Source organism: Astyanax mexicanus, chromosome 25 (assembly GCF_023375975.1).
Source record: "Astyanax mexicanus isolate ESR-SI-001 chromosome 25, AstMex3_surface, whole genome shotgun sequence".
In the NCBI taxonomy this organism is placed as follows: domain Eukaryota; kingdom Metazoa; phylum Chordata; class Actinopteri; order Characiformes; family Acestrorhamphidae; genus Astyanax; species Astyanax mexicanus.
In genome coordinates, this window is record NC_064432.1 from 16,772,059 (window position 1) to 16,796,488 (window position 24,430).

The following is a 24,430-nucleotide window of genomic DNA, read 5'->3' on the forward strand; positions in this document are numbered from 1 at the left end:
TGTGAGGTGTTACCTTGTGCACAGTTTCACTTTTGTACAGGTAATATGTTATAGAAGGCCTTACCACTTTCTCTGGGTGGTAATGATCGTGAATGGTGGCATCTGACTAGACAAGTGAGTCTAGCAGAAATCACATTCACATTTAATGCAGGAGACCACACTCACACATTTATCCTTTAGCTTCTATGTCCCATTACTTTTTCCATTCCTCATGGAAGGTAAACAATGCTGCACTGACCTGTAAGATATGCATGTGGGTAGGCATGTCAATGTAATAATGAATAATACAATTAATTAAAAAAGTGGAAAGTAATGTAAATAATTTCCATATTAAATAATTATATATTTTTTGTTGTGACAGGGATAATCGCATGGCTTAAAGTTGTATATTTTTGGATCATCTTATCTACCAACTTACAATAAAAGTACTGTTCAGTATGTCTATAAATGGAATGTATTCATCTTTGTTTAAGTATTATTGACATTATTGTATTAAATATTAATTAAAATGCAAATAAGAGCCACAGAGTATTTATATATGTATTTTTTTTATGTAAGCTACATACAGATACACTTACACACTTATTCTACTTTTGAGAACTTTCTTGTACATCTTTTTATGGTGGCAGGATACAGTGACGTGTTCGCCCTAACAAGCTCAGTGAAGCAACACTCATGACAATTAAAGCAACAGCGGGCATCTATCACATCCACTTCAACTCTCCTCTCTAACACACACACACACACACACACAAACTAAAACTTACCCTTACCCTTCATTTTTTCTTTGCAGGCTCATTATGGTTTTTAAGATGTGACATATACAGTGACCCTTTACCTGTCTGTATGGAGTTTAAACTCATGTTTTAATCATATTTTGTTGTAATTATACTCCAACTCTTAGATGACTTATATTAAATACTTAATTTGACATCTCGCAGTGTATGTGCATGACTCAGTGTCATTATGGATATCCTACAGATCTCCTTGCTTAGTGATAGTTTAAATACAGTGAAATTACTCATATTGTATTTACTAATTCACTACCTTAAACCACTTTATTGGATTAATCCTTAATCAAATAAACTAATGTGATTTATCTGGTAACATTTGGTTTGATTTAGCATATTTTACGAGGTCCCACAGGGTTCTATTCTAGGGCCTATTGCACTGATATTCAATATGTAGTCAAAATGGAATATGACTATAGCCTATTGTACTGATATTCTATATGTGGTCAAAAATGGAATATGGGGTTAATGATCTGGCATTTACAACCTTTTGTTTAACACTCACTCGCAGTATAACCATGTTTGTTGTTGGCAGAGAGATTTGACTCATGAATAGCAGCATATGGGCATTGATGTCCCCAACATGAAGTGATACCTCAATGAATGTCATGGGATCACTCATACCTGCATAAGCTGTGAGTTTAAACAATAGTCAGTGTGCTCATGGCAAGGTGATATAAATTATCGGCATTTAAGTGAGGCCTAAGAGTGATGTGGCTAGTCAGGGAGCCCTTTTTTCATTACATTTCATGGTTTAATCTCCTTTTTCATTCCTTATTTCTCCCAAGGCTGGCTTAGCATTCCAAATTTAGCCTTTTTTTTTAGAATGTTCCAGGCTGTTACATCAACATGGGGAAGTGCTTGAATAATGTTGAGTATGTTTAATCAAGAGAGATTGGACTACATATCATTTTATCATATCTTGCTTTCATTGTTGTTGTTTGTTTGATTGTTTGTTTGTTTTCTCGATGGTCAATTGATTTCTGCACAAAATTCCACCCACTTCATTTCCCACACAGCGCTTTCGCAGATTTCATTACGGAAGGGTACTTGATGGCTCAGCATGTGTAGGTGTTTGCACCATTTTAGGCTCATTTACATAACAAGGCTAAATGCTACAGTTATTAATGGCAATGTTCACTCGGCGGGAGGCAAGCGATCGCCTTAAGAAAGACTAAGTGAATGTGCTGATTGGCCAATACTTCAGAGCACTATTAGCAATGCACCAAACTTCCTCTAAGTTTGACGGAACAGCAGAAAGCCCCCGTCTGGCAGAAGAGTAAGAGTATCACAGTTTAGTTCCATATCTTCTTCACCAGCTCCTGCCTGGTCTTCTGTCACTGTGAACTCCCCAAGCAATTAAATCTGGTCTCAAATGAGGGCAGATTCGATTTCCAATACTGCAAGAACAACCATGAACTTTTCCCGAGCTGCAAGAACAGCTTACTAATGGTGAATTAATTCTATTACATGAAGAAGCTTCAGGTTAACAAGGTTGGTCATGAAACACCTAAAGGATAATTATTGATTAATTGTTCTATTATTGACATTGTCAATCCCTTGAAGAAGTATGGAACATGATCATGGACAGCTTGGGAATGCCTATACCTGTGTACATTATGAGGTGTTATCTTATAGGTGATGTTTAGCACTGGCCAGTGTGCTCATGGCAAGGCCAAAATAAAATACACCATTAAAGCGAGGCATGGGCCCCACAGGGTTAATTATGAAAACAGAAAAATAAAACTGAAAACTAGACACCTAAGGTTTGGGGTTACATACAGAGGTCCAAGGGGTTGAATGTCTAGAAATAGGCTTAAAATTATTGATCCAGTACCTGAACAGCATAGCTTTTTACTACAAAATTCCTGAACTTTGTCTGTTGACTACAATAAGCGTCACATACTTACTTAGTAACAAGTTGATGACAAGCTGAAAGTTGAAAAATAAGTTTAAAAAAAGGTACAAAATAGTATTTTTGATGGGAATGTCATTGTAATTCAATTATTGACTTATTGTACAATATATAGACAATATATAGACTGATCAGTGGTAGTAATAAGCAGGGAACCTGACAAAGACTGAGCATCAAACTCTCAACCTAATCATTTTTGCTGACCTCAATATTGTCCATTACATTTTTTGGTAGCAAAAATAAGTCAGTGATTTTATTAAGTTCACTGATCTTTAAAAAAATTACACTATTATAAGTGGCAGACAAGGGTTTTAAAATTAGAACAATATTGTTTATCATATTATTTCTGGGCCAATGAATCTTTCAAATAAATACAGTTATAAGGAGAATAGATACAGCATTGTGAATGGGGATTTATTGAAAATAGATTGCAGCCTACAAACAGGTGAAATTCTTGTCAAAATAAAACAACCCATAGAGTTTTAGAAAGGCCAATTCCCCAACCCACTCATTAGGACTCCCCCTATCACTAGTGATGCCCCCTAACACCAGGAGGGTGAAGACTAACCACCTCATTTCCAACTGCTTCTGATGCAGCATTACAGAGTAGCATCACAGTGTGCTCACAGGAAAACGCAGCGACTCTGTTCTGATACAACAGCTCACAGACGCCCTGTGCTGAGCGACATCACCCTTTGAAGTGATGTTGGACGAGGGCGCCATCTATCCACCCAGAGAGAGCAAGACCAACCGGCAATCTCGTAAACATCATGGCAGCACTTAGCCCACTGGACCACTTGGAGCCTTAGAGTTTCAGAAAGTTGTTTTATTTAATCAATAATTCATCCAATTCCACCCCCTCAGTACACCCCCATCTACTCAATCGAAAACTGATCAGGGGTAGATCAACTGTGACAAACAACACAGAGTACAAATTGTGTTTATGGTGACATAAACCCTCCAAAAGAGAACTAATGTCCCACACATTTTGGCCGGAGTGTAAATGAGAAAATCCCAAACCAGCATCTGTGGACAACACTTTGGGCTCAGCATTTCTGGGGAGTAAAGCATGCGGTAGGAGAGGGTCTGGGTCAGGGCCATGGTGGAAATTAAACTCTCTCTAAAGTGGAGCACTTTGCCCTGACAAACTCCAGCTGAAAGTGAATGCAGAGGAGAGGCCACAGAGGGAAGAAATACTGTTAAACCCAGCCGATCAGCAGGGAACCTGACCATGACTGAGCATCAAACTCTCAACCTTATCACTCTCCAGAGGACATCAAGCAGCTGCAAGAGTGTGTGTGTGTAAGTGTGCAAAAGGATGTTTGTATTTGAACCTGCTTAAGGGCTTTTCAGGAAGACAAGAGGAAAAAAGCACTCTCCTGCCTCGCCGGGACTTTGTCAGAACTGCATTTTATTTATTTAATTTAAAGATGGTAAGACTGATCGCTATGTACCTGTATCTGCCAATTATAAGCCAAAATTTGTAGGATTAGTGATCAGAAGCATCACTTGTGAGGCTCATTGTATGTTGCTGCATGTTCAGAGGAAGCAGTTCATCGTTCTACTGCTAGAGGGCACTAGAGGGAGCTGTAGAATGTGTAAGACTAACGCATCTTGTGGGAGATAGAGAACAAATACTTGTTTAACAACCCCACTAACCAGATATACCACTCAAGAGTGCATAATTCAGCCCACACAGTGAGTAGCTACTAGCACAGCAACACAGAAAAGCTAACAATTAGTGCAACAACCACTTACAGTATACAGTAACAACATCATAGCAACCATAGCGCAAAAAACACCTGCGATACCAAGGTGACCACCTAGCAAAACACAATAATGGCCACTTAGAAACACCTAATCAACCACCTAGTAGTACCTACTTAGCAAGCAACTGGGATACCACCACAATTACCCAGCAAATACCCAGGAACCACTTAGCAACTTCAATTAAACACTTGGCAATACCTTGTAAATACCATGGCAACACATACACATTACCAACCTGGGATAAAATAGTGACCACGCCATTAAAACCACGAAACCACAGCAACCACTTATAGTTACTACTTAAAAACACCACAGCAACCAACTGACATATCATTTTGATTATTTAGCAACAACATATTAACCAGCAGGCATCCACCTAGCAAACACTTAGCAACACTATAGGACCCACCTAGGACACCACATCAACCATGCATAATAAAAACTACTTAAAACAACATAATAACCACCTGGGTTATCATTGCAACCAATAAGAAACCACCTAGCAAGACCATGCCAACCACTCAGCAATATATAGTGACACTATAACACCTGTGATTCCTTACAAACAAATGGGAACAAGTACAGCAGTAAACATTTATGTTTTTTTTTTGTTTGTTTTTTTTTAGCAGATTAACATCAATTAAAGCATCTCCATTTCATCTTCAGCAGAAAATAAGCAGACTGCTTTTTTTTCCCCACCCTTCCTGTTGCTGAACACAATTTCACACAGAGTGTCTCAAAATATATGATGTCGATACCCTGTCTGGATTTTCTTAGAAAAGTAGTAATAAATGAGGCCCAGAGCTCTAACCAAAAATATGCTTCTTTTTCTACAGCTAATCTTCAGGTGTCTCCCTCAATAAAAATGAAAGCAGGCCTGCTAAAGTAAAGTTCAACCTATAAACTAAGCCATTAAATTAAATTCAATATACAATACAGCTGAGAGTTTCCAAAGGGACATACTGTTAAAGAGCAGAAAATATTATGCAGACTTTTCTTACAGCAATTATAAATGCAATCATGCAGCCTGGCCTTGAGATCTGTCCAAAAGCCTGAGCTGAAATAACTGGATACCCTGCTTACTCTCAGCACCTGCATTCTCTCTCTCTACTTGTTTGCATACTGTATATTAAGAATTCATAATCGTATAGTCCACCAAACCTATAAATATATGAATAACGAAATAAAAAGGAGTTAAAAAGGGAGCTCTCTGCTCAGTGAAATTTGGAAATGTATCATTTTAAATCCATGTTTTACTCTATATCTACCTGGCTTCATATTTGATTCCTACTCCTCTCCACTCATCTGAGGCCAGGGCCAGCAGTGAGGTGTTATCTGATGCCGGTGGCTGTGTGTGCTGAAGGCCTAATGCCTGACCACAAACCCATAAAAAAGTCCATGCAAAGAATCCATTGCAATAGATAATTCAAACTCATATCAGGTGTTAGTGATAAGAGAGAAATTGAAGAGTGTTCTGCACACTCCTGTGACCTGCCCATATTTTCTCACAGAGGTAAAACCAGGATCCTCTCAGACTTAACAATCAGGGCTAAAGTAATACAGTATACAGCAGCATGTCAAATGTGTAAATATTAAAGTCAAATTTAATAAAATAACCCAGGGAAAAAAAAACAAAAAAACAATTAACACAAATAATAACATAACTATTAATGCGTGTTTTGTTTGTGTGTGATGCTTGCCTATCCCAAAGGAGTGAATTGCTCAGCAGCTCAATAGTGATGTCAATAGATAAATAGAGATGTCAATAACAAAACAAAAGCATTTCAACAATTTTACAACAGATCAATTCACACTGTAGGTGAAACTATGTAATATTACAATTTTGCAGGGTATTCAGATCCTGTTTACACACATTTGTGGCCCTATCGTACACCCTGTGCAAGGGGCTTTGCGATGCTCATTTCAGTCTATTTTCTACAGTCTACAGTCTATTTTCACACCTTGTGCCTGTGTCGTTAAAATAGCGTAGGAGTTTATACACTGAATATATCTACACTGATGGATGTGGTGATATTAGCATGTGTGGTATTGCATGTAAAGTAATAACAGGGTGGCAACAAATTAGGTAGAAACTAGGCTGATCAATCAATCAAACAATCAATCAATTAATCAAACAGTCAATCAATCTATCAATCAAACAGTCACTCAATCAATCAATCAATTAATCAATCAATCAATCAATCAGTCTGTGTGTCACCCAAAACTCTTTTATAGTTCCTGTGATTCTGTCAAGGATGAAACCAAAACTTTACTTGAAGCGTTGCTATTTTCCATTTGCATTATTAAGTATATAAACTATTAAGAAAAAAAAAAATAATAATAATAATAAAACATACACTCACAAAATAAAAATAAATAAATATCAGAATTCTCTTTGTGAATAGCTCATGTGTTTCTGGCAACAATGAAACCGAAACTTCATGTAAAGCATTGCTGTTTTGCGCATTTGCATTTTTTACACAGCTCAAATTATTCAGACAAATGATGGATGTACAGTATTGTGCAAATGTTTTAGGCACCTAAAACGCTTCTTCTTATCTCTGCAGTAAGTGTTTATTAGCTCAGTAAAACACTGAGCATTACAGTAAATACAAACAGCAATTTTACAAAAAACAGAGCTTTTACAGCCCTGTTTTCTTTAAAACATCTCCTAATATCTCCTCATCTGAGTTTAATAGAGTTATTTTTAGTTCTCATCATATTAATCAAAACCTGTTTTGGTAAATCAAATCTTACTGATGTTAAATCAGGTGAGCTGCTGATGGAACTGAATATATACACATGCTGGCTGAGGAGCATCCAGGGGAAATCTGGAATCTCTACACTTTGTTCTACAGCTTGGCTCACAGGATATAACATACTTACCTAAAAATGAGAAATTCTTGTTAGTGTTTACTGTATTTATGTGCTTAGGTGCCTAAAACTGTTGCACAGTACTGTAGGTCACATTAAAAACATAGTATAAACAGTTGAAAAAAAAAACATTTTAAAAAAAGCATCGGGTTAATGCAGCTAAAGACATAAATGCACACTATTTCTGTGTGTTTATGTGTTGGTTTGAATAAATGCTTAAATAAAGGATGGATATGGATAATTGAGACGGTGTAAATGTGCTCTGTGTTAATAAGTAAGACGAGCTTTATTATTCAGGGAGAAGATTGTTACAGTAATGAAACCTTTGAAGCACACAAACACATTCAGTCAGAACACACACACACACACACTCACTCTCACACTGTCTTTCTTTCTCTCTTTCTTTCTCTGACATCAAATTGACCGTCCGCCTGCACTCATTCTTCTATTCCCTCTCAACAACTCTCATCCCTGACTTCTCCCCCTCTTCTACCGCCCACTCGCACCATCTCTCGCTTTATTCCTTTCTTTTTCTGTGCTTTTGCTGTTTTTTTTCTCCCTCATTTCTCTTTTTCATGTTTTTCCCACATATTCAAATCATCTCCAATTATGCACAGCTTTGCTATTTGCTCTCTTTAAGCACTAGAGTGATGTTTTATAAGATCAAAATAGCAGATAACAGTCATCGTTTAATTACACATGCTAATTTGTTTTGGAATGGATGAATTTATGCAGAGTGGATTAGTGCTAATTAGCTTAGCCCACACATATTACATATCTTTTATGCATATCCATTGTTTTAAAACCAGTATAACCCTATCATTTATGATAATAATGCTAATTCCCAAAGCTATACTCTGAAAGTGTCAGTTCTTTCCCTGTATAATGCAAAAGTGTTATATTGGTTAACTTCAGAAAACAACTTTTTTACACTTTTAATGCACATTTTATAGTCAATACTGTAAAAGTGTAACTACATAACACAAAATGTTTTGTTTATTTAAATTATATTTTGTATCAATTGGTATGTGTGCTAGCTCAGGAACTGCACAATGTGTAGGATCATATTTACTTTAGTCATTTATGTTATATAATCACACTTCTACATTATATATAAAATCAAATGCCACTTTCAAGGTATAGTTTTAGGAATTAGGTAACTATATGATTATCCCATAACTTCACTACACAGCCCAACCACCATGTCACATTACATATTTTTTATTCTACATTTTATATTAATACTGCAAAAATGATATTTTTAATGTAATAGTTTGGCATGTGAGCAATTTTATGAAATATATCTAATTTACCACCTTAATTCCAGCATAACCCAATCATTTATAATAGCATTTCTCATTTCTAAAGCTATACTTTGAAAATGCCAGTTTCTATATACCCTGTATAATGTTAAAGTGTTATATTATACAACTTTACAAAACAACTCAATCATCCTGTCATGTGTTTATTTGTTTTGTTTTTTTATTGTATTTCTTATTATAAAGCAAATAAAATGACATGTTTAGACTGGTATGTGATTAGAGACTAGCTCTACTTTAGAATGTAAATTACCATATGTCATGATTAATAAAGAATAAACAAGTACATCCTGCCATGGCATTGTTTTTTCAAAATGTTATAATATTAATTCAAATAAAATTATATTGTATATAGTATACATTAAGCTTTTATGAAACAAGTATAGTTTTGGGAATTAGGTAACGATTATATGGGAGCAAAATATGATGAAATTTTACCACCCCGTCACTTCTTATTTTGAACATGGCTCATTGAATTACACATGCTAATTAGCTTTAGAATGGATGAATCTAAGCACTACAGTTCAATGAGCTTTGTATAAGCAGAGTGGATTAGCGTTAATTAGCTTAGCCTGCACATATTACATATTACATACTATGTCTTATGCATATGGGTTACTGCACATATGATTCACATGTAGCCCATTATTTATAATAATACTAATTTCCAAGGTTATATTTTGAAGAGTAAAAAAAAAAAAAAAAAAAAAAAAAAAGGTATTTTTTTTGTACATTGTGAAGGTGTGATTATATATCAGCATTACATCAAACAACCCTAAAGATTTGTGGGTAATTCAGGGCACCTTTGTGAATTAGCACTAATTAGCTTAGCCCACACATCTGTTGTTATAATTCCAGTGTAACCGTATCATTTATCAGAACTATAATAAATCACAATATAGTCTTTGTAACAAACAGTGTTTCCAAGAGATTAGCATGTGCGCTAAACTATGCTAAACTAGTAAATGTGTCCATTTTAGGATAAATGCAGTTCAGTGCACTTTTCTATATGCTGAGAGGATTAGTGCTAATTATCTGATCCTCTTTATAAATGATTGCAATGTAATGAATGTGATATTCTTTACCATTATGGCCACATAAAGAACTGCAGATATTCTGGGACAACATGTATCACCCTGTAACATGTGGCTTATTGAATTACTGAATTACAGTTTTAATGTATTCTGAAGCCAATGAATCTATGCACTGCAGTTCAGCGCTCTTTTCGATTCTCAGAGCAGATTAGCGCTAATTAGCTTAGCCCACTATTAGCTTAGCCCATCTATTACACATCTCTTATGCATATACATTGTTTGGATTCCAGAGTATCATTTATGTGTATAATGGTAGTAATTCACAAAGCTGTACTTTAAAAGCAGCAGTATGTGTGATGTATAACGTAAAGGTGTTATTATATAAGTTCAGTAAAACAAACTAAAGATGATAAGTGGTTAGACTGTTGGAGTTCAGCCAAGTTTGTTTCAGTAATTCTGCTGGAACGCTCGGCTGCACTGCAATCAGCTGCACCTTTTGGCCTCTATTAAAGCACCTCTTGAAGAGCGTTCCTCCTGAAACACTGAACACTGCAGGGTCGTGTGGCTGCGGCGGCCGTTCCGTCGTGTAGTTGAAGTGAAAGGTGGAGATTAGGAGGCTCACAATTATGACAGTAGAGCTAGAAGCTAAATGGGTAAAGTGCGAGATGGCTCTGGTGTTCTGGCCGGCCTTCTCTGCTCCCTCTAATTGATGGAGGACATGATAAATAGCACTCTCTGTTTATTGCACCCAAATGTCCTACTTTAATTAAATTGTGTCTCTGCCTTAATTACTTCAGTTGAATTGGAGACTAGCCCCCCTTCAAACGCCCCTTTCTTCCTCTCTCGCTCTCTCTCTCTCTCTCTCTCTCTTGCTCTATTATAAAACATGACATGGCATTAGCTTTTAACCTCTTTTCATATGAAATGCATTGCTATGTTAATTTGTTTCTGGATATATACAGTATTTACAGTAGTTTTAAGAATACAACTTTAACTAATTACGATTCTGAGCCCAAAGCATGTCAGACAGCAGGTTCTGCACATCATGCTTATGAAGGAAGGCTGTGCAGTCTGTGTGTCGGATGATGCAGCTACAGATACGACAGCAGCTGCCAACCAACAGCCAAGTGTCCAAACCTGAAACATGCCTGTCCTGGCCAACCTCGGAAAAGTCATCCATCACTCTCTCCCTCTCTCCTTCACTCTCTTTCACTCTCTCTAAGATGGAAGCATCATTAGTGGGGATTTGTGCAGCCCAGCAGGTGCTGGCACACTGAGCTGCTGAAGCATTCTGGGAAAGGGCCATTAGCTGCTTCTTGGAACTGCCCAATCAGATCATTACGCCGCTGGATGCCGCCAATTGGAACACTGTGTCCGCGCTCGCGGCACACCTGCTCTTCCGCTGCGGTGCATGTCTGTCATTCCGCCCTGTCGAGGGCTGCTGACCTTAGACCGGTCTCTGCTCCCGTCCAGCAGTGATTAATAGGCAGAAATGACAAGCAGGGTTATAATAGCATGCTGACAGGGCATTAAGCTATTTGATTATTTTACCTGAAGAAAGATTTTTTTTTGGCAGTTTTGTAGCAGGTAGACTTTAGTAAAACTGTAGTGGCCACTTGGGCCATCAGGTCAATTAAGCTTGTGGTTAAATGAAAGAAACTATGGGCAGAATTAGGGGAGCAAAACTCTCTAGGCACCTTATGATTAAATTAGATTCAGGGGCCTGTGATGCGATTATAAAACAATTATGTATGCATCCTGATGCATCTTTTTCTTCATCTTTTTCTGTCCTTGTTGCATAATTACTTGGTACTTTTAAAGTAAAGTATCTGTAATGATCCATGATGAATCCTGCTATTAAATAGGTTCTTTGACACTATTTCTATGTATTAAAAAAAAAAAAAAAAAAAAAGAAGGTGATTATAATGATATGGCTGAACAGTGTAATGCAGATCTGCTTTTAATGCAGTGGATGATTTTTGTTTGATCTGAATATAAATGAAGTGATGTGCTTTTTTAGTTTCAATGCTTTTTAAGAATATTGTAATGTGCTGAATAACTGGGTTTAACTGGGAGCTTTAATGGAGGAAATAAACTAAATAAGGTGTAGCTGCATATTCTAACATACCTAAGAAAGTGTCTTTATGTAGCTTGCTGTATTAGCGTTCATGCTAGCGTGATGTAAATCAGCAAAGACAACACAAGCAGCCACGAAAACACTAACACAGACAAATTTGGGACAACATGAGGGAAGAAAAAAGCATGTTTAAATGATATGCGTATTTAAGAACATGGGATCATAAAACGTACAATTCTGAATCCTCTGCATCTAAATCAGAATGCATCTGATAATCTATATTTTCACAAACCCTAGCCAGAATTGTAGAAATATGTTTATGGGATATGAGCAAGCATACATAAAAAAAAAAAAAAAAAAAATAGCTACTAAGCTATTCACAAAATTACTGTAAAGCTGCTGTTGAAATTTTATATTCCAGCTTTCTAAATAAACACTTCTGAGAATACCCTAGCACCGATCTCTCAAAACCTACACAGCATATATAATTTACTATAGTAACACAGTTATTATGGAAATATCCAGGTAGCTAATCCCGCAGGGATATTGAAACACAGTTTTGAACCTGAATTGGGTTCCCACAGCAGTGTGTATATTAGGTGCATCCCCCACCATCTGTAACACTACACAGGACACTTGATTTAATCACGCTTGTGCAACATGCCACAGCTCGAGTGTATCATTGGGTGTCTCGCTGCTAGTTTCTGCCATCCTGACTTACAATTACTGCCATGGCTCCATGCAATCAATGCTAATGTAAGGGCTGGTGGAATGGTGGAGGCTTTGTGCTGCTTGCGTACAATCAAACTGCCTTTGTCTAGCCCTGCAATTAGGCGTGCTGGTTGGGTGATGAATAGGTTTGACTGCTGGGCTAAAGCCCAATCGTCAAGGAAGTTCTTTAGAGCTTTAGAGCTGAAAAACATAGAAAACAGCAGTGGTTGTTCCACCACAATCTTTAAAAAATGTCAACCGTTTAAAACTGTTGGACTGTGCACTTTTCCAATTGGATTTTGTAATACATAGCCACTCATATATTTATATATATATATATATATATATATATATATATATATATATATATATATATATATATATATATATATATATATTGGCTCCATTAAAGAAAAAACATGTTTGTAATTGAGAAATATAAGTGCCTAAACCTTCTTAAATCTTAAAGAACATTCTCATCATGTACACTGACAAGCCAAACATCATCATTATGTCAATTGTGTAAAGAGATCATACAGTGTTATGAGTTTTATATAAGCTTGAACATAGGCCAGCATGCTCACGGCAAGGCCACACGAATTAACAGGATTCCTCAATCCACAGAATCACATGTGTGTATCATGAGAAAGATGAGAAACATGTCATTGTAGGTGCATATCTCACCGATGGCCCTTATAGACTATTCACTTCTGCCAAGCATCCAAAAGAGGAGGGGGGAGAATAAAAAAACAAAAAAAACAAACAAACAAAAAAAAACAATCTGCAGACTAGAGTCTAGACTGATTTGGGGCTTTAACTCAAGAGTCAAAACCTGTGTAATGTAATCTCTGCTTAAGTAGATAGGAGACAGATTGAGGGTACTCCTAGAGAAATAGAGAGAGAGAGAGAGAGAGAGAGAGAGAGATAGCCACCAGGGTATCTAGCTAATCAAACAAGGCCGGAGTTGAGAAATGTCACTCTCACTGTGGAAGGGAGTGATTAAATCTGCCGGAGGAGGTGATTAGAACGAAGGATGGGGGAGGAATGATAGAAAATAAACGAGGGAAGAAGAAGTAGAAGGAGGATGAGAAAGTGGAAAAGACAGAGCAGATGAGAGGGGAAATGAAAAGTAGAGATAAGAGAGTAAACTTCACAGTGAGTATATGAAAGCTCTAAATCCCTTTGAGATGTTCCTGCAGGCTCTTAGCTCTTAACTCTCACTTCTGAAAAATGTTTTGGCCACACAAAGAGTCGCTTAAATCACACACTACTGTTTAAAAGTGTTTTCAATAACAAACAGCTAATTTGGCTGCTCAGAAATGTCTTAAAATTAATATACAGTTCTACTTATAAAGTTGTCAAATCCATGAAGAAATGAAGGAATGCTGAATGCAGCAGTATGAGGACGAGTATTGTCCTGTTGGAATAGTGCACAGGAGTGTGCATTCAGAAAATGTAGATTCACTGGTTACAGAATCTCATGAATTTAATGTTGAACTGTGGAAGTGCCTATAATAATAATAATAATAATATTAATAATAATAATAATAATAATAATAATAATAATAATAATAATAATAATAATTAGTCAGGGTCATACTACTCTTCTTAACACATGAAGAATTTTGATTATTGAAATATTGATTGATGAATAATTAAGAAAATTTGTCCATGTTTTTTTGCACACTTCAAGCCGAGCAAGGTTTTTTTTTGTGCCCTCATGATAGACAATGACACGCCCTAAATCCAGCTGTGCGATACGAAGTTGATCCCTAAAATAGGCCTCCTTGTCCTCTCTGAGTCTGATATGACACATTTTTTTAGCAGCTAGCATGGATACACCACTTAATAAGCTTCATTCCATTAAAAACGAGACAGGAATATTTCATTAAAATGGAAAATAATGTCATTTAATAAGAATGAAGATAAGAAATGTGAATTAAAGCTACTGAACACTGGAAATGCTAGAATTCATTGGTAAAGCAGGGAGATTTAATAATATGCTTATAAAATAGTGACAATGAATAAAAGCCACACTGAATAAATATGTTTGATAAATTATTTATTTAAAGGAAAATCTAAATGAGAAGAACCAGCGTGTCTAAGAACCCTCATTGGTTAATAAAGCAAAATAATTTTCAGAAATATAAGTTAAAATAAATGTAGTAATATAATAATAACAAGTAGTAATAAACCATAATTTGAAAGATGAACAAAGCTCACATCCAAAAGTTACATATTTAGTAACTTTTGGCTCAAACTATGCAGAAAAGCATCAGAAACTACAGGTCAGACGTACGCACTGTACAAGTGCAGGCACGGCACAGAATGTGCCTGGATGTGACAGCAGTCTGCACTCACTCTGCTTCTGAAATGAAGCGTGGGTTCTCTAATGCTGCAGCTCAGATTCAGATTCAGATTCAGATTGAGGGATGCTTAATAACTGCTCACTCTTCACACCCAAGGATTCACAAGGTGTGGCATAATAGGAGCTATCAGCTATCTGGAGTTAAGAGAAAATCATCACTGAAACATTCAGCTTTCTTCATTCTTCACACCAGACACCAGACACAACTGATCCTGAGTGCTAAACTAAAATAGCGTTCTGGCACAGAAAATTGGAACAGGTCTACATAAATGGGTGATTCTCAGCAGTATGGGTACAATAGATCACGCCGGTGATTTCTGTATCTAATGTAGCTGTAGATTATTACTTAATTATAAACAGAAACAAAAGCAATGTGAGGAAAATGTGTTTGATTTGCTGCAAGATGTGAGCAAGAACATCAGATTCTGGCAAAGAGACACAACACAACACCTGACACTAGAACAAGCATATGGGAATGCCTACACTAGTACAAGCCGTGAGGGGGAGGGAGACTAAACACTGGCCAGCATGCTCATGGCAAGGCAACATTAAATGATTTTCAGTTTCAGTAAGGTCTGAGAGTGGATGCTATTTCTAAAGCTGTGCAGGCATTTAACGTCGCACAATCCATAGTTATGTGTGTGTCCCGGTCCAGCAAAGTGTCATTAAAAGCTACATTATATTACAGGGGCCAGTGCAGTAGGTGGCAATAATTGTGACCGATGGTGTCTGGAGATCAGCATGCATAATCTGCAGGTTAGTGTAGCATTCTGTAGTTTTAATAGGACTAATTGCTGTCTCATGACTTTTGTCATGTCGGTGTATAGTTCCTTTTTTGCCTGTTTTGAACCTCTGATAAAGTTGTCCTTGATTGTGTGCCCACAGAATATCATGAATAAACCAATAAAAATGCTACCAGAAAAAAAATAATAATAATAAATAAATAAATAAATAAACTTTTTTTTTTCCTTCTCTTGAAAAGTTGATGTTTTGGAGGTGTTTACTTTCATTTATAGTTTTTTTTTTTTTTTTTTTTTTTTTTTCTCAATTTTTATTTTCAAAACTAGAACTCTTCATTCTCTCTCTATATCACTCAGCAAATCTTTAAATTCACTCACCATCATGGAATGCATTACAATATAGTCCTTCATTCCTCCCCCATATCTCTCTCTCTCTCTCTCTATGATTCTTTCATTCCTTACCCCCCTCTCTCTCTGTCTGTGTGCGGCTGTCTGTAAATCTCTCTAATCTGACACCATCAGGTCTATAATGCGGCTGATTATTTGAGCGTGAGTGGTAATAAGCATTATAAACCCGGCTCCGCTACCGGCCGCCTGCGTTAAATCCTCCTTAATTCAGCTCCCATCCGCACTGCCCCCGCACAGCGCTCCAGAGCCACAGCTACACACACCTGCTGCTCCGTACACACCCCCACACGCCCCGCAGCACAGGTGAGGCCAGAGAGGACATAACAAAAAAAAGATTGATCAATAATAAGACTATAATAAATGAACATACAGTCTGCCTCATTAATGGAAGGTGGTGATCTAATCAATAAGCAATAAGAAATGACTAAGTGGATATAAAGATTAAATGATAGAAGTTATACATCATATGCATTATGCATTAGATACCTGTGAATTAACTTTTCACATAAAACAGCCAGAAAGTTAGTAACTGTATTTTTAGTTAGTGAGAATTTTTAGTCTAATTAAAAGTTTTAAATTTTTATGTAAAATATTATGAATGAAATTTAATGTGTTGTTTTTTTGTTTGTTTGTTTTTTTTTTTTATATAAAACTATATTCATTGTCAAGTTGATAGCTCTTTTTTGTATATGAACATACAAGTAAATTGGTCTAGATTTATATGTAAAATGATATGAATTAAGTGAATAGTTCTTAACTAAATTGTAAAGCAAGTTAATAGCTGCTTATTTTTATATACAATTATTTGAACTGTTTAAATCATTAGCAGCTATAAAATTCGATGTAAACCATGTGAATTGTTAAAATACTAGTGGTAGTTTGTTATATAAAACTGAATTAATGTATTTACTAGCTGAATGTTTTCATATGTGTAATCGTGTAGAATTAATAGGTGTAGATTTCAGTATAAGACCGTATGTTTTTTTTTATAAAATAAAATATAAAAGCTGTAAATCTTCATATTAAACAAAATTAAACATGAATAGGTGAAGATTTTCATAATAATACTAAATATATTGTTAAGTTATTTAGTAGATTTGTATTTGTATGCAATAATTGATAAATAAAGTGTTGAGGCCATAGCTGTATATTTTATGTAAAAATCCCATCGATATTGTATCGTTAGGTTATTAAGACGTTCTGATTGTGTTGGTTATCCATTTGAACCATGGACTAAAAAAATTTATTTTAACGTATTAGTTTCACAGCATTTCTGAAACTATACTTTTTCAATTTCACTCAACCCCACACTGCCAATTATATGTAGACTCCAGGAGAAAGAGTTCAGATCTCTACTTCACCCTATAAAACTAAAACTGTACTGCAATGCACTGCAATATGTTGCCATTATTGGAAACACATTTTGGATCACATTTAGGTAGTGCAGTATTAAAGACTGAACAAAAAAAAAGGTATCCTAGGCTGTTATAACCTAAATTCACTTGATTATGAAAGATGAGTTAAATTATATACTGTTTTGTAGATTTATATGTAGATGATAATCAAGAATTCATTTAAAGTTCACCAACCCCAACATACGGAAACGCTTACTGCAGCATCGCCTGTACCCTTGAATATGTGAAAGCTAATGGTGGCCTTTATTAGATGTGCACATTCTCATCATAATGAAGGGGGAAAGTGCCGACGGATAGGGCTACCAGGGGACTGGCATGACTTTGAGTCCAAACAGTTGAGAGGTTAGAGGAATAATAGCGCCAAACTGGACTTCTATAGCAATACAGATGGAGAATTGCCTTATATTAGATATTATATTATGCAGAAATAACAGCAGCACTGCAATAGTGTATGCTTAACCTTTAACATTACTCTGCATACCACAGGTCAAGTGAGGTCAAATGATGGAGGCTACAGTATTTTTTACCGCGTTATACATCTAACAGTTATTAGATTAACTGTTACAGTGATATAAATGTGTTTGTCAAATTTGGTAGCCGTCCTGGTACAAAAATGAAGGTACTTGCTGTATTAGTGCTAATGGAATTAAGCCAGTTCACCTTAAATGGCTCCGGGGTCACAGGGCCCCCTTTACGTTAGCTTGTTCTGCTGCATACTGTATGCTGTAAACATTTAACATCAGCAACATCGGCCAGCATAACTTATGTGTGTGGTTAGCATCACTAACCACTGGCTTCACTCATCATCACTACTGAGGTGTTAGCATTGTTATTGTAGCATTAGCCTAGCCCAGCACTGCTAGCAAGGCATGTATATATACATTGCCAGCTCTGGCCTTATTTAGCATTTCTACTAAGGTGTTATAATCAGTATCATCATTGCAATGTTACAACCATCCTGGTTGCACTAGTCACAAGCTCTTTAAATAGATGTCATACTTTATGACAAAGCAGCTTTTTTTACTAAATAAAGAGCATCACTGACTTTTTTTGTCAAAAAAAACTTGATTTGTCTAGTTTAATCATTTAAACCTGATTTAAGCATCTAAAGGCTAAACTTTAATAATCGTAAAGACTACAAATGCCTCGAAACCAGAATAGCGCTGTGCACAAAAACAGGTTACAGCAGTGAAAGGTAACAGGACGAAGTGACTGTTATCTTTGTCCAGAACGGACCTTTAAGGCACAGGCCACACTGTCCTAAAAATGTCGCCCCCTAGGAGCTGCTGGTTGTCACTGAACTAAAGTGAAGCTAATTTATGAAGCCTCCTCTGATCTCTATCTCACCCCACACAGCCATAAAGCAGCTCCATAACTACCATGGGAGCGTGCTGATTTATACCCAGCCACGGCCTCTGGTGACTGGGTCACAGTCTGTCCTCGCGCCCTGCTCCGGCCCGGAGCTCGTTAGAGGAAGCTGTAGGCAGGGCCATGAAAGTGCAGCGTCGATGACCACTTTCCAACAAAGTGAGGACTGAGAAGCTCATTGTGGTCTGAAGAAAGTTGCTGCTGTGGTCACTTTATATAGAGTCATGTGAAATAAATTAGGACACCCCATGAAAATCTCTCAGGTTTTCACATATACAGCTAGAAATAAGAGACCACTAAAAAATGATGAGTTTATTTGATTTTACAAAATTGAAAACCTTTGGACTATAATTAAAAGGAATCAAACCAAGCTGAACTGCTTTAATTTTTGCACCAGGAGTGGCATAAAGTTATCCAAAAGCAGTGTGTAAGACTAGTGGAGAAGAAAATGCTGCGATGCATGAAAATTTCAGCCATTTCTTATTTTCTGCAACAGGTGTGTCTGATAACAAGAAAGCGCACCAAATGTTGGAATAAATTGCATCAGGAAGAAAACCAGAATCAAACAAATAGACCACCCTGACATAATACTTTATATAATTAGATTTTTTTAGATAATTGTTTTGCTTAATATTGGTTTGCTTTACCATTGGTGAACATATTGTTAAGTTTGGAATGGACTATTACATCATTAATGAACTGTTGTACCACTGAAGGGTAGCACCACTGAACTGCTGCACCACTGAAATGTAGCACTACTGATTGGTTGCACCACTGAGCAGTAAAACTGATGAATAGTCACACTATACAGTTCAAACTTTCTGATAAGTTTAAAAATGAAATCTTAAAATTTAACTGCATAACTGATTATAAAAAAAAAGCTCATAAGACTGAATATTAAACACAGAGTAAAATACTGCCACGCATTTCTTAGATATGCCAACATCCTTATACTGAAGGCAGAAAGACTTTGAGACAAAACCAAAGTGAGGTTAGAGGAATAATACAGACAAACTGGCATTACTCGTCGTTTCATAGCACGACAGATGGAGAATTGCCATATATAGATGATATATTCCTCAGTGAAAAATTACTGGCAGCACTGCAACACTGTATGTTTAACCTTAGCCATTACTCTGCATACTACAGGTCAAACGTCAAGCGAGGGAGGCTATTATTGACTGTGCTCTGCTTGCATTATACACTGATAGGAAAAAGAAAAGTATCCCATGACTTTTGGCATGCCCCACAGAAGCTAAACAACACTGCACTGACTTGAAGAATGTGTGTGCAGTGTCTCCTGTGTCTCCTGCACTGAATGTGGTATTCCAGCCAGATGCTGTCAATTACCATAATAACCAAGCACTGTGCTGCTGTCCATTGTTGGTGGTAATGCCATCTATGAATGATTCCCAATAAACAAGGAACACTGTGGATTAAAGACGTTCAACCTGGCTCACAAGATAACACTTCACAACCTATACAGGTGTGGACACTCCCAAGCAATTCCCTGAGGAAATGTTTCATGATCAGTTTACATATCTCATGGTAGTCTGGCATGCTAGTGTACAGTAGTTTTCAAATATTTTACAGGTCCAGCTGAATAATAAGTCTTATATCTAAGTCGTATAACTGTATAATAAGCCTAGATTATGAGGTGGGATATTAAACAAAGAGAAAGAATAGTACCAGACATTCCTTATTCAGCGGTGAATTAACTTCACAGTGAGCTCACAGTGTTTCCTTTGCCTTAATGCAGTGTTTAACAAGACTTTAAGGAACAAAGTAAGTGAATAATTTAGGAATTCATTTTAAATTCGCTGTACAAATCTTAGTAATTATCTCAATCCGGCATTTATTATTGAAATATGGCAACCCAAAAGACTAACTCGTACTCGTCTTTCTCTCTTCTTTCTCTCTATTTCTCCGCATTCATTCTCTCTCTATCAGGCTGTGATGAAACAGAGTGGGCGTACTAATGGTCTTGTTAATTTCCAGGCTGAGGGGAGCACACTTTTTTCTCGGTGGTCATATCTGCTGTGCCCCTAATGACAGTGCCATGTGAAACCCAGCACAAATAACTGCTAATTACATACAACACACACACACACACACACACACACACACACATACTTTCACAACAATGATGATGAAGCCCTGATAGACCCTAGGCTAAAGTCAGCAGAGATTTGCCCCACATGCATATGCTAGCTAACAGAATGTGGAGAAAGAACAAAAAAAAAAAAAAAAAAAAAAAAAAAATGCACCAAAAAATGTACCATGACTCATTCAGGGCCCCGAGGACTTTGGTCACTCACTGAGAGCTTGAAATTAGTGCAATAACATCAGCTCTGTCCTACTGCATATTCTCTGTGATACCAATATATATATATATATATATATATATAAAGAGTTTTTCTTTTGTTCAATTACAAGAACTCAAGAGAACAGTGAATATTTTTGTCAGTGTATATTTTTGGCACTGCATTGTTCTGGAACGCACTTGGCGCATAACACAATACACTCCCCGAGGTGGCAAAGAATTAATGAGGAAGAATTAACCTTGTTAAAATCAGGTGTTGTTTCAGCCTAGCACTTCTCTACTTGGGAATGTTTGGATTCACAAATATGCAGCTTGATAATTCATTGTTGGGATTTAGAAGAGAGCAGGTGAGAAGAGCTTTGCGTTCCTTTGCTTAAAAAAAAAAAAAAAAACAACAACAACAACAGAAAAGTCAATTTAGATAAAGTCTTAGATAAAGTGCAGTACCATAATAAAATAGCAATGCCAGCTATGCTAACTGGACAGGTCAAAAGTAAGACATCTCAAGTGCCTGAATATTAAATTGTAGCTTTAGCTAATGGTTCTTTGAGCGATGTCATAAAATAATAATGATTTTTTTGTACTGGTTTTCTGGTTTACACTACATGAATTGTTGAGTCGTCAGTTCATGACAGATTGGCGACGAGGGGTGAAGAATTACAATCCAAACTGAGTAAAACCTATTAGCTGGGGAAAACAGACTCTCTAAAAACTGCTCTGGCCATGCAGAAGATCCCATTGGCTGTAGGTAGCTGCTGCTCTTGACTCCAAGTTGCTGTTTTGGTCAAATGTTTGCCAGGCAACTGTCACATATAGTGTAATTTCCGCTGTAACAAAAAAAAAAAAAACTTGTTTTTTCGAAATGTCAATTTTATGGAAAAGGAGAAAAATCATATAAGACTCTATTAGTGACATGTATGGCAGACACCCTTTTCTGTTTGTTGGGATTATGTGTAGGTATTTATGTTGGTCTGTGCATGTTTGGCAGTCATTCACACTATTTCCTGTTCACTATTCTGCCTCATAACTCATAAGAGTTGTCTGTGCTGACCCACATCACAATGAAATTGTCCTATTTCAATGATTTCTTGTCTGAGAAGAGGTGTTGCAGTTATCAGACTTGGGTGTAGCTAGAGAAATTGAGAAAAGTTGTCACAAACCACAGCTAGCTTATGTTTTATTTTTTGTGTCTTCTTTAATAAAGAATCATTCATTTAAAAATATTTTGTGCATACTTCTATTGGCTTTGACTAATATTGAATTTTTTTTTGATGATCTGAAACTTTTAAGAGTGACAAAAATAAGAAATAATGAACACTTTGTCACACCTGACTTGACTTGACGGCACTCTATATACCTGTAGTACTGTAGTTTTACCATTTTTGGGTGTACTGTGAATCTGAACACTGTTTTTATATTGTGTCAGAATGTCATGATGAATGGTTGTGATAAATTAAATGTTAAGAAGCTTTTTATTGCTGTGAATCTGCTGTTATAATCTACGTTATTACATGACAGCAAGAATATACTGTATTTACACTTTATTTATTAAGTATCTCTCACAGATAAGGAATATGTGTAACAAGAAGAGAAAAAAAAAGTGGAAGAAAGTGATATAGGAGAGAGATAGAGCAGAAACAGAGATGCTGCAAATGAGAGAACAGAGAGCGAGAGAGAAAGAGAGAGAGTATCTGGGTATAAGGAGGGCTACGGGAGGTGCTGCTATCTCCTTTAATGACACGCTTCAACTACTGTGTGTGTGTGAGTGTGTGGTTGGTGGATGGGGGGACAGTGGAAGGTGTAAGGAGAGGGGGAGAGAGAGAGAGAGAGGTGTGTGAGGGTGTTGTGCTTTTATGATGCCATTTCTCCTCTGCTGCAGCAGATTGCATTTAACTGGCTGCTCATTTCACAGCCGCATGCCTTTTTAACAGGCAAACCAATAAACACACACACACACACGCACACACACACACGCACGCACGCACGCACGCACGCACGCACGCACACACACACACACACACAACCTGGGCCTCCGAAACCATCAAATGAAATGTCAACCCTGACTATCACTGATTTAAACACACACTCAGACCTGTTTACTCACAATGTGCCTCGGAGCTCTGAAGCAGCTGTGTGTTAACTTACTGACTCTAACTACAGCTGTAGGACTCTAAACTCTTACTACAGCTGCCTTTTCACAGTAGATTTTATTACTGATGTTAATAAATAAATACATACATAAAAGTACAAAATCAAAGCCTCCATCCAACAGTTGGTTCTAGATATATACTGTTGCAACGAAGTTCAAAATCTACAGTGCCGAGTCTTAACCACAGGCAGCACAACTAATGTACACCAATTTAAGCATCTATAGTTATGCATTGGCAGTGCGTTGCTCTGCAATTACACCCACAAAACACTAGCAATAGGGTGTTTCTCTGCTGCTGTGCATTAACATTCTTTTCTTTGTACAGATCATGATGGATAATAACTGATTCTGATTACAATGCCAGTGAAGGAAGAATTACGGTGTGATTCACCTATAGTGTAAGCGTACAAGTCTACAAAGCAGAGAAAATGGTCCAGGTTGTTTACACTTTTCTATCTTTTTAATATGGCTAATGTCCTTCTACCGTCTGAACAGTTCATGCTCCTAAACTGACGCGCAAAAAAAGCAATGTTTCATGTGACCCATTCTCCTCAGTACACATCAATGAGATGCAAACTATAAAATAATATAAAAGAATACTAAAAAAGAATCACGTGAATTCTGATCAGGTTGTTTAATCGGAAGGGAAAAATTCAGCACATAAGCTTGAGTCAAACTGCTTGCCATCAGCAGCCGGAGTCAGAGAGAGCACACTCTGAGGGCATGCTTTCTCTTTCTCTGTGTAGCTCGTAGGTGCTCTCCTTCTAGACCATTCCTAATGTGATGCTAGGTGGCAAAGGTGTCTGTTAGTACTTTCCTACAAGCTTATTGGGTACAGAGTGATGCTACACCAACGGCAGTTTTAAAAGAAGAGGCATGTACTTATCTTCACTCTTCTAGTGTTGGGTCATTACTAGTGATAAGGGGAGTTCATTTGGATGGAAAACTTGCCTTCCAAAGTGGGGAGAATATGGAGTAAAATTAAAATGGAATTTTTAATAATGATTGCTATGGAATGCTGTTGGTTAATGTTATTTTCACATTTCCAAAAATAAAATAAAAAACAAAAAAACAAACAAACAAAAAAAACTGAATTCCATCAACCTACACAATGGTATAAGAATGGAAAGCAATATCCACACATGAATGTGATGAGAACAAACAAATC

General features: G+C 36.8%; 1 protein-coding gene across 15 annotated transcripts in view; it reads right to left on the reverse strand.

Annotated features, from left to right (window-relative positions):
* LOC103040758 (neurexin-2) overlaps window positions 1-24,430 on the reverse strand; it is an 848,474-nt gene that overhangs the window by 533,460 nt on the left and 290,584 nt on the right. The window lies entirely within an intron of this gene.